At 46.7% G+C, this 11,713-nt stretch overlaps 1 non-coding gene across 1 annotated transcript; it reads right to left on the reverse strand.

The window, feature by feature from the left end:
• Positions 1-3,228: 3,228 nt before the first annotated feature.
• TRNAA-CGC (transfer RNA alanine (anticodon CGC)) lies at positions 3,229-3,300 on the reverse strand. The gene has a single exon. It is a non-coding gene; the product is annotated as a tRNA-Ala (tRNA).
• Between the last annotated feature and the right edge of the window lie 8,413 nt (positions 3,301-11,713).

Below are 11,713 nucleotides of genomic sequence, written 5' to 3' on the forward strand. Positions count from 1 at the left end.
AGAAGCCCGGTTGGCAACCCTAACAACAACCCTTGAAGTTTAACCTGGGGGTGCAGGAATACAGCCACGAGACTGAGACAGCTGCCCCTTCTCAGAACAAAGATGGCATTTCCTTCTCTCTCAATATTAGAATTAAGGATGCTTAAAACTTTAATAATTGGATTTGCAATGAACCAAACCATGGGTTATTTGTCAAAACATGATGATGAAGACAAAGATAATGAAGAAGAACATTGTGGAACCTGCTGGATCAGAGAGCATCCTGTATCATTAGGGCTGCCAACCTCCAGGCACTAGCTGGAGATCTCCTAGTATCTCCAACCGATAGAGATCAGTTCACCTGGAGAAAATGGCCACTTTGGCCACTGGACTCTATGGCATTGAATCATAGAATCATAGAGTTGGAAGGGACCGCCAGGGTCATCTAGTCCAACCCCCTGCACAATGCAGGAAATTCACAACTACCTCCCCCCCACACCCTCAGTGACCCCCACTCCATGCCCAGAAGATGGCCAAGATGTCCTCCCTCTCATCATCTGCTTAAGGTTATAGAATCAGCATTGCTGACAGATGGTCCTCCCCTCCCCAAACCCCACCCTCCTCAGGCTCCACCCCCAAATCTCCAGGTATTTCCCAACCCAGAGCTGGCAATCCTAGGCCGTCACCACATCCTCTGAGGCAAATTCCACAATGTAATCTCAATGTAATCACTCGTTGAGTAAAGAAGTTATTTCCTTTTGTGTCCGTCCGGTGCTTAACTTTGACTGGATTGTGGCCTTAGTTCAAAAGGCAAGTTATCATCTTTGTCCATAAATGAAATACGATTAATCCAGGACATACATCTCAGACCCTTTTGTACTTGAAGTAAGATTCATGCCTTTGTCCGATGTTAGGAAAAAAAGAACAGCATTCTACAGGAAGGTTAACAAGCCCATCTAAGTGCTTAAATTTCTGTAAATTGTCACTCGATCGCATGCTGCCAGTTTCATCCTGCAGGGCATTTTCAGACACACAAAAAAGGACCGTTCAGAAGAGCTGTCACAGGGAACGCAGAGGGCATTGTGCTTCAGCGAAAGCGCTCGCTGTTCAGAGAGTACCGCTTTTTTGACTTTGTATCCTCCGAAGACTCGAGGCGAAGTCTACGATGGAGACAATACACAGCCTTCCACAACATCCTGTTTCCTTGAGTGTTCCCAATGCGACGGCGACTTATTTACAATGCCTCCCCCCAGGCTACGCCGCACAGAGGATCAAAACGCGACGCCGGGAACACCTGGAGCCAAGGCCTGTAACTCTGGCAAGGTTGTGATTCTTTGGTTTGATTGATCCGACAAACTCTGGACCTCATTCAATTTCTGTTCAAGTCACAATCAGCCCTAGTCTGCGCTTGCAAAAGAACGAGGCATTAAAAGTCCTGGTAGAACGAATTGGGGGGGGGGCTTCAGTGTGTGGTTCAAGGTCTCAGTCTAACTATACAAAAAGACAAGAGTTTCAACACGGAGAGAGGGTACGAAAGATACATCCGAGCTGCATGGAGACTGGGTACAGGAAGGACCAGGTGCAGATTGTATGGGCCCCTAGGTGAGTTGCTTTCTAGAGGGACTCCCATTTAGGGTTACCAACTCCCCATTCCCCCCTTTTGGATGCACACCTTAACATGGTGGAGGGCTTTTGTGTGTCAGGGAAGCTGAGAGCAATACCGTAAGGGGTCTGGACTCCATCAAGAGACTAAACTCCTAGCACTCAGGATGGAATGGTCTCAGCTGAGACACCAGACGAAGATGCATCCACCCCCTTAAGGAATCAATGGCCACATCCACAGAAGAGAACAGGCAGTTCCAGTGGTGGGGCGGGCAGAGGAATTATTGAAGGTTAGCTACTGGACAGCAGCAGTAGTGGAAGGTGACACTGGTGGAGGATCTTTTGTAGACAGCGGCAGTGCCACTATGGCTAACCCTGGTTAGCACTGTGCAGAAGAAGGCACTGGTAAACCACTTCTGACCAACCTTTACTTTGAAAACCCTATGATGAGACAATCCAAAATAGAAAAAGATATTTTGAAAGACATTGATTCATAGGATAGCCATGAGTCGGAAATGACTTGATGGCACTTAACACACACACAACTCTACGTTCAGAAATTATTACTTCAAGACTGCTGAATTACAACTAATAATGAAGCTCAAGACAATGCATTCTCCTGGATTGAACAGAGACCTGGGATTCATTAGCAACGCTGATTTCTCCACGCCTACCTCCCCTCTGCATATCACACCTAATCCAATCACGCCTGCTAATGTCATTTACCTGCAATTGACATTTATATGCTATCGCCATTGGTAGGACTGCCAATCTCCAGGTACTATAACACTATAAAGCAAATAAGTGAATTTTATAAAGTGCAAAGTGAATAAATATATACAGCATATACAAAGGGAGTACAAACAGATACAAAATTTACAATAACAATCCAATAAACATGACTTATCAAGAGGATGCCAAAGATCATGGACTGCTGTCCATGTATAGGTTACCCATATATGTTAGCCATTCCAGATGTTGTAGATGTACTGAAAACATCGCAAGTTGGATCTCATGGATCCATTCTCCTACTGGTGCTGCTTTCCCCCCAATGCAAGGTTATTCTAAGAACAGAAGAAGATCCCTACTGGATCAGACCGATGGTCCATCTAACAGGTTTGGCATCCTGTTTCGCACAGCTGGCCAGTCAGTCTGTTCATTTGTTTAGTGCAGCCAACAAACAAGGCATACAGAGACTGATGTTGCTCCCTAGCACAGGGGAGGGGCTGTGGCTCAGTGGCAGAGCATCTGCTGGGCATAGAGAAGGTCCCAGTTTCCATCCCCGGCATCTCCAGTTAAAGGGACTAGGCAAGTAGGTGATGTGAAAGACCTCTCTGCCTGAGACCCTGGAGAACCGCTGCTGGTCTGAGTAGACAATACTGACTTTGATGGGCCAAGGGTCTGATTCAGTATAAGGCAGCTTCATGTGGTCATGTGTTCACTCACTGTACTCAAAAGTTTACTGCCTCTGGATGTGGAGGTTCCCTTTAGTCATCATGGCTAAAAGCCATGAACACATGAAGTTGCCTTATACTGAATCAGACCCTTGGTCCATCAAAGTCAATATTGTCTGCTCAGACTAGCAGCAACTCTCCAGGCTCTCAGGTAGAGGTCCTTCACATCACCTATGTGCCTGGTCCTTTTAACTGGAGATGCCAGGGATTGAACCTGGGACCTTCTGCATGCGAAGCAGATGCTCTTCCACTGAGCCACAGCCCCTCCCCTATCTTCCATGAATCTGTAGAATCCCCCTTTAAAGCCATCTATGCTTATAGCCATCACTACACCCACTGGCAGTGAATTTATAATTTATTTACTTGGTAAGTAAAGAAATACAGTAAATATAGAGCTCCGTGGCGCAGAGTGGTAAGCTGCAGTATGGCAGTCCAAGCTCTGCTCATGACCTGAGTTTGATCTTGACGGAAGTCGGTTTCAGGTAGCCGGCTCAAGATTGACTCAGCCTTCTGTCCTTCCGAGGTCGGTAAAATGAGTTCCCAGCTTGCTGGAGGTAATGGGAAGATGACTGGGGAAGGCATTGGAAAACCACCCAGTAAACATAGTCTGCCTAGTAAACGTCGGGATGTGACATGGGTCAGTAATGACCCAGTGCTTGCACAGAGGACTACCTTTACCTTTAAGTAAAGAAGAGATTCCTTTTACCCAACCTGTATCTATTGTCCACCCACCTCCCTGGGTGCCTCCAAGTTCTAGTATCACGGGAGAGCGAGAAACAAACTCCTTCTGTATCATGGCAAAGCACTGTTACAGATATACAGGAGCTGGGTACTCAGAGTTGGGTGGGATAAATAAAATATATAGATAATGAAAACATAATTTATTTAAAGTGCTATGTCAAGATAAAAATTATTTAAAAAACGTTAAAACAGCACAATGGCATTTCCTAAGGTTGATATCTATAACCACATACCAGAAGTGTCTTGGCCTGTTTGGCCTTCCTCAGTGGTCAATTGAAACCCATGTAAAACATACACACATATTTACAGATATATATACATATACAGACAATATATATCCGACCAGGCATGTATATAGGTTGTATAATATATTACCAATTATCCAAACATCTAGTAAGATTGTCTCAAGTTGTTTTACTGGGCTGTATATGTCTCCCATGTAAAATGTGTGCAATTATCAACCTGGTAAATCAACATGTTTTCTAGGTTGGGTTTCATTCCCCTCTTTTTTTTCTTCTATTACAGATACGCAGGACCCAACATCAAGATTTTTTCCTCTCTCGAAGGATCCGCTATACAAATGACCGAAAGAGCAACTGTTATGCTGAATATGATTTTCTTTCACCAAAGTATTTTCCTACGGTCAAATAAACACCCTCTCTGCCGTCGCGCCAAGTAAGCGTCTCATTTTAAACAGCACTGATAACGTTTCCAGCTGACCTTTCCGTGCCTTCTATAAGGGAACAAAATGCAACTTGTTCTCATTCAATAAAAAGCCGATTACGCTGTTCTACTTGAATGCCTATCTGTGTCATCGGGGGGGGGGGGAGAGGAAGGGGGTCACTTTGCACTCCGTGTTAATCTTATTCTGAAAGTTCATTTTTGAGGGTTGCCAGCCGAGAATTTATCACCTTTGTTTATTCATGAGTCCCCATACTGTCCTGCGACAAAGTCACTTGAAGTTCACGTGAAGGTCTTCTAGCTTCTGCACGGTCAGCAACATTTATCAGTAGAGTGGACATAACGGGAAAAGGGGAAGGGGAAGTGGTATGATATAGCTCGATCTCGTCAGATCTCGGACGCTAAGCAGGGTCGGTACTTGGAAGGGAGGCCACCAAGGAAGACTCTGCAGAGACTCTGCAGAATGGCAAACACCTCTTCTTCTCACTTGCCTTGAAAGCCCCTGCTGGGGCTGCCAATAAACCAGTTCATAGAATCATAGAGTTGGAAGGGGCCATACAGGCCATCTAGTCCAACCCCCTGCTTAATGCAGGACTAGCCTGGAGCATCCCTGAGCTTGTCCAGCCTCTGCTTAAAGACTGTCAAGTGAGGGGGAGCTCACTTTCCACTGAGGGTGACGTCCGAAAGGATACAGTTCATTCTGCTGCCTGATGTCTTCTGGGAATTACCCCTCCCCGCTCATTATTCCGCTGGTCTCTGGCGATGATCATGAAAACTCCAGTTTTAGTTCCTTACTGCCTGATTCCCTATGTCTTTATTCAGATGGAAGTTATGGAAGGAGGTTTTTCTCTCTTGTGGATTACCTCAATAGTGGAGGGATTCCTAGCACTCAAAGATGCAAATAAAAAAGGGGGTACTGGCACTCTTATGGTGCTTACTTGCAAATACACACAGTTTAGATTGAGACAGAAAGCATTTTCTTGGTGCTAATCAATGCCAATAAATGTATATAATTTTCATGCTTTTTTTTTTTTTTGCTTTGCAGATTAACGGCATATACACAATCTAAAAGCATCATATACAATATAAACAGAATTTCGGAGAGTAGCTGTGTTGGTCTGCAGGGAACGAGCTAGATTTGAGTCCAGTAGCACCCCAGAGACCAAAGAAGATTTCTGGGATAAGAGTCAAAATATCTGACGAAAGGAGCTTTGATTTGTTGGACTCCAAGGTGCTACTGGACTCAAATATAAACAGTATAAATGGAACAGCTCAATTCGGTATAAATGGAGTAAAAGTATAGTGCAAAATAAACAAAATTTGTCAGGAAAATAGCATCCCAAATGAGTGAGAAACAAAATGCTCACGAAAAGATAGAAAAACGAAAATACACAACAAAAAGTTAGAGTCATGTACTTCTGCAGGCACCCTGAGCGGCGTAAAGCACAGATTTACCTTGTGTGCCACCCCACAGCTGTAGCTACAGAAGGAACTGGAGGCAGAACAACAGCATAGCAAGCAGCCATTTTACACAAACAGACAAGAAGAAGAAGAAGAAGAAGAAGAGTTGGTTTTTCTATGCTGACTTTCTCTACCACTTAAGGAAGAATCAAATGGGCTTACAATCACCTTCCCCTCCCCACAGCAGATATCCTGTGAGGTAGGTGGGCCTAAGAGAGCTGTGACTAGGCCAAGGTCACCCAGCTGGCTTCATGTGTAGGAGTGGGGAACTGGGTTAGGTGGTTTTCCTTGACCTCTATAAAGGCTTCTTTCCCACAAACACCAGTGGTGGTTTACTCACATAACTTTGGCAAAATGATGGGCGTTCATATGGAACTGTTTGGCGATGAAGAAGAACGCCCAAGCCTGAGTTTCTCTCATGTTCTCTGTAGAAGTACCACCATTAGGGTTGCCAGGTCCCTCTTTGCCACCAGTGGGAGGTTTTTGGGCCAGAGCCTGAGGAAGGTGGGGTTTAGGGAGGAGAGGGATTTCAATGCCATAGAGTCCAATTGCCAAAGCGGCCATTTTCTCCAGGTGCACTGATCTCTATCAGCTGTAATAGCAGGAGATCTCCAGCTCATACCTGGAGGTTGGGAACCCTAACCACTGTACACATTGAGGATGTCTGTAAATAAGAAGGACATTTACAGACATTGAGGATGTCTGTAAATAAGAAGTGTTGCAATTTGAGTTTACATTAGTATCTACGCTGTGGATGTTGAGTATTTTTTTTCCTCCCCAGGATGCTTGATTAAACAGCAGACGCGCAGCCTGCGGAGCAAATTATGATAAATTGCTAATATTGATTGCTTTTAACCAGACGGATGATCCCTTCTGGCGCTTAAATTTAGGAACGGCGCCAAAGGTACCTTGACCTCACCTCTGCACCGAGAGCCTGCATGAAATTAATTTGAGCTGTCATTCAGGTAGCCGTCAGAATGGCGTGACGGCTGATTTATTAATTGAAAGAGGGAGGCGGGAGCCAGATGCGTTCTCCGTTGGAGGGTGACTCTGGTGGCTTTCTGTTGGTAATGAATGGAGAACTTCAAGATGTTGCCGGTCTTGGTTGAATCCGTATGACATATTACATTTTTCACGTTCATTAACATGTACCTTGATCAGAAATAAACAACTTCAATCTCCCCCTCCCCCCGTTAATTAGATGCTCTCCTAATTATAGCAAATCACCGTTTCCTTTTTTGGGTGTCGATGCTGTTTCAGCCACACCTTGACAACGGCATGTTTGGTTCAAGGAAGGAGCCAGTCCATAGGCAATGGAATCTTCCCAGGTTTTGAGGGGTGACCTGGTTTCCTTTCTCGTCCTAGAAGTTTCCTCCAAATGTGTTCAGCTCTTTCTTCATTCCAGTGTAATTTATACACATTTGTAAAATTAACCTGTACTCTGGACAAGAAGCCACAGTAGGGTTGCCAACTGCCAGGTAGTAGCAGGAGATCTCCTGCTAATTCAACTGATCTCCAGCCGATAGAGATCAGATCACCTGGAGAAAAATGGCTGCTTTGGAAATTGAACTCTATGACATTGAAGTCCCTCCCCTCCCCAAACCCCGCCTTCCTCAGGCTCCGCCCCCAAAATATCCCGCCGATGGCGAAGAGGGACCTGGTAACCCTATTTATTGTGTCAATCCATCTCTTGTTGGGTCTTCCTCTTTTCCTGCTGACCTCGACTTTTCCTAGCATGATTGTTATATTAGGTGCTATGAAACACAGGCAAGACAATGCTGCTGCAGTCGTCTTGCTTGTGGGCTTCCTGGAGGCCCCTGGTTGGCCACTGTGGGAACAGACTGCTGGACTATCGATATATAGATAAAAGACTATCGATATATAGATAAAAGAAAAACCTTATTTGCATATGAGCGCGTACTTTCATTTTGCACAACCTCCAGGTGGTGGCTGGAGATTTCCTGCTATTACAACTGATCTCTAGCCGATAGAGATCAGTTCACCTGGAGAAAATGGCCGCTTTGGCAATTGGACTCTATGGCATTGAAGTCCCTCCCCTCCCCAAACCCCACCCTCCTCAGGCTCCGCCCCCAAAATCTCGCACCGGTTGAGAAGAGGGACCTGGCAACCCTAGGCCACAGTCAGGACAGAGTATGAACTGTAACTAGCCCAAGGTCACCCAGCTGGTTTCATGGGTAGTGTGCTAGCTTGGCCTAGTCAGAGAGTAGCAGGTTACCAAAGACTGGAGCTCACAGGCACTGGAACCGGCGTCCGGTTTGAGACTTGCCTGGAGCTAGGAAACAGAGTTCAAGGTTGGCCTACAGAAGCAAGGTCGATAGTCCAGTCCAAGGTCCGTGGTTCTGAGTCAGAGAAGTGGCAGTAGCAAAGTTCGGCAGCCACGAGCAAGGTCAGGAATCCAGTCCAAAAGTCAGAAGTCCAGGAAGTTGTCTCAGGGAAGCTTCAGCAGCAAAAGTCAATAGCTCTTTTGGTGAGTTGCTTTCGCAACGCTGGTTGTCCTAGGCAAGGCTTTAAGCTGGTTTCTGCCCATTGCAACTGTCATCCTCGGATGACTTGCAGTCTTCCAACCGTCTTCTCAGTGCTTCTAATCGCGCACTGTGTCTTTTAGCCTGAAGCGCTGCTCTGCCCCGTTGCCCGTGATGTTGAACTGCTTCAGTTGAGCTGGGTGGGTCATGGCTCTGCTTAGTTACAGCTGAAGCTGAGTCATCAAAGTGAGCTGGTTCTGCATCTACTCTAGCATCCTCAGCAGATCTGGTGTGTTGTTCTTCCTGCTGGGGTTCAACTTGGCCTGGGCTCTCAGCCAACTGAGGTTCAGGGGGGACTGGTTCTTCCTGGCACGCCTCTTCCTCTGATGATTCCTCGCCTGGCGAGGACTGGGCCACCACAGGTAGGAGTGGGGAAACCAACCCAGTTCACCAGAATAGCATCCGACGCTCACGGGGAGGAGTGTGGAATCAAACCCAGTTCTCCAGATTAGAGTCTACCGCTCCTAACCACCACTCTTAACTACTACACCGCGCTGGCTCCCTGCCCTGCTCTAAGTGACAGCCCTTCAAATATTTAACGAGAGCTATCCTGTCCCCCCTCAACCTCGTCTTCTCCAGACCGAACATTCCCAAGTCCCTTAACCTTTCTTCATAGGGCTTGGTCTCCAGGCCCCTGATCATCCTCGTCGCTCTCCTCTGCACCCTCTCCATTCTGTCCACATCCTTTTTGAAGGGAAGCCTCCAGAACTGCACACAGTACTCCAGGTACAACTCGACCAATGGGGTATACAGTGGAAATGTGAGATTGCATGGCATTCAAATCCAGATGTTTACCAAGTGTTTAGCAATCATTCTAAAAATTCCACCCCCTCCCCAGGCTGGATAATAGGACGCCATGTACTAAAGTCATATGATTCCATCACTTCGGAGAACACTCCCCCCATTCCACAACTGAGATGATCAAGACAATGAATGGTAGTTTTCAACAAGTATACCGTTTTTGAGGTAATAAGATTTAAAAAAAAAAAATAAACCAAGAAGAAGACCTCAGGATGAATGCATTGCCAGAGACCCAGCTGAAGGAAAGAAGGATTTTGCATTTGCCGATAACAGCAAAGAGATTGGAGATAAAATGCTATCCGTGTGACTGTGAATTCACAAAGAGCTTTAAGACTTGCTGAAACATACTATAAAAAAGATCTATCCCACAGAGAAATGTGAAAAAAAACTTCACTTAGCATACTAAAGATAATGAAAAACACAGCTACACTAAGAGTGCATCACACAATCTTTTTTCATTGTTTCTGTCCTTAAAAATCTGATATTTGTCTACTTCTCTTCAAAATGAGATAATTTCTAGGGTTAGATGGACATCACTTATTCTGTTCCATACTTGCCACTGTGGTGTAGTGGTTAAGGGCGGTGGACTGTAATCTGGAGAACCGGGTTTGATTCCCCGCTCCTCTACATGAGCAGCGGACTCTAATCTGGTGAACCAGATGGGTTTCCCCACTCCTACACATGAAGCCAGAGGGTGACCTTGGGCTAGTCACAGTTCTCTGATAGCTCTCTCAGCCCCACCTACCTCACAAGATGTCTGTTGTGGGGGGTGGGAAGGAAGACGATCGGAAGCCAGTTTGATTCTCCTTAAAAGGTAGAGAAAGTTGGCATATAAGGAGCCAGCGTGGTGTGGTGGTTAAGAGCGTTGGTTTGGAGCGGTGGACTCTGATCTGAAGAACTGGGTTTGAGTCCCCAGTCCTCCACGTGAGCGGCGGATGCTAATCTGGTGAACTGGGTTGGTTTCCCCACTCCTACACACGAAGCCAGCTGGGTGATCTTGGGCAAGTTACAGCTCTGTCAGAGCTCTCTCAGCCCCACCTACCTCACAGGGAGTCTGTTGTGGGGAGGGGAAGGGAAGGTGATTGTAAGCCGGTTTGAGTCTACCTTAAGTGGGAGAGAAAGTCAGCATATAAAAACCAACTCTTCTTCTCCTCCTCCTCCTCCTTCTTCTTCTTCCAAACAGAGGAGATGACACAAAAGACCTGACAACAGCTTCACAGGCCAAACCGCCTCACATCACTCCCAATCCCCATTGCTCTCTCTGGCAGGCATCAATCTCGCCCTGCACAGCCGCACTTGCAAACTGTTTGGCAGCAGCAAGAACCTGCCAAAAGCTGACAGTCCCAAAGAGTGAGAACGTCAACTGGAGGTGACAGAGCAGCTGAGACAAACTGGGGTGGGGATGCAAAATTCCACATCGATTTCTTTAAAAGAGGACTGTGACCTTCCCAGAGGCCAGGTTCATTGGCTTGGTAGCCACAGCTCTTGTCCGAGATGTTATGTGATGGGCAATGGCTACTCAGGGTGACTTTCACCATTGCTATGGCTTCTCATTAGAGCTGGCTCAAACTAAGCAGGGCAGTTGAATGCGTCTTTGTGCCTCTTTAGCTGGCCTTGGTGATAGGGGAGAGGCAGTGGTTCCGTGGATGAGCCTCCGCTTTGTGTGCAGAAGGCCCCAAGTTCAATCCCCAGCATCTCCAGTTAAAAGGACCAGGCATAGGTGATGTGAAAGACTTTCATCTGAGACCCTAGAGAGCTATGGGGTGGAGCCATGGCTAAGTAGTAGAGAATCTGCTTGGCATGCAGAAGGTCCCAGGTTCAATCCCCCAGAACCACAGTTACAAAACTAGGCAGTAGGTAATGTGAAAGACCTCCATCTGAGACCCTGGAGAGCTGCTACTAGTCTGTCCCCACAACAGACACCCTGTGAGGTAGGTGTGGCTGAGAGGGGTCTAAGAGAGCTGTGACTAGCCCAAGGTCACCCAGGTGGCTTCATGTGGTGGAGTGGGGAAACCAACCCCGTTCACCAGATTAGAGTCTGCCACACATATGGAGGAGTGGGGAATCAAACCTGGCTCTCCAGATTAGAGTCCACCACCCCTAACCACTACACCACACTGGCTCTTGACATGCAGGACAAAAAAAAAGGCATCAAAGCAGCAGTAAACTGGGGGTAATGGCAGTGCATAACTGTCCACAAAAGGCGAATATTCTCATTTAGGCATAGGGTTACCAGGTCCCTCTTTGCCACCGGTGGGAGGTTTTTGGGGCGGAGCCTGAGGAGAGTGAGGTTTGGAGAGGGGCGGGACTTCAGTGCCATAGAGTCCAATTGCCCAAGCGGCCATTTTCTCCAGGTGAACTGATCTCTATCGGCTGGAGATCAGTTGTAATAGCAGGAAATCTCCAGCTAGTACCTGGAGGTTGGCAACCCTACTTAGGCAGGGCTTTTGG

This window comes from Euleptes europaea, chromosome 12 (genome assembly GCF_029931775.1).
Source record: "Euleptes europaea isolate rEulEur1 chromosome 12, rEulEur1.hap1, whole genome shotgun sequence".
NCBI lineage: Eukaryota > Metazoa > Chordata > Lepidosauria > Squamata > Sphaerodactylidae > Euleptes > Euleptes europaea.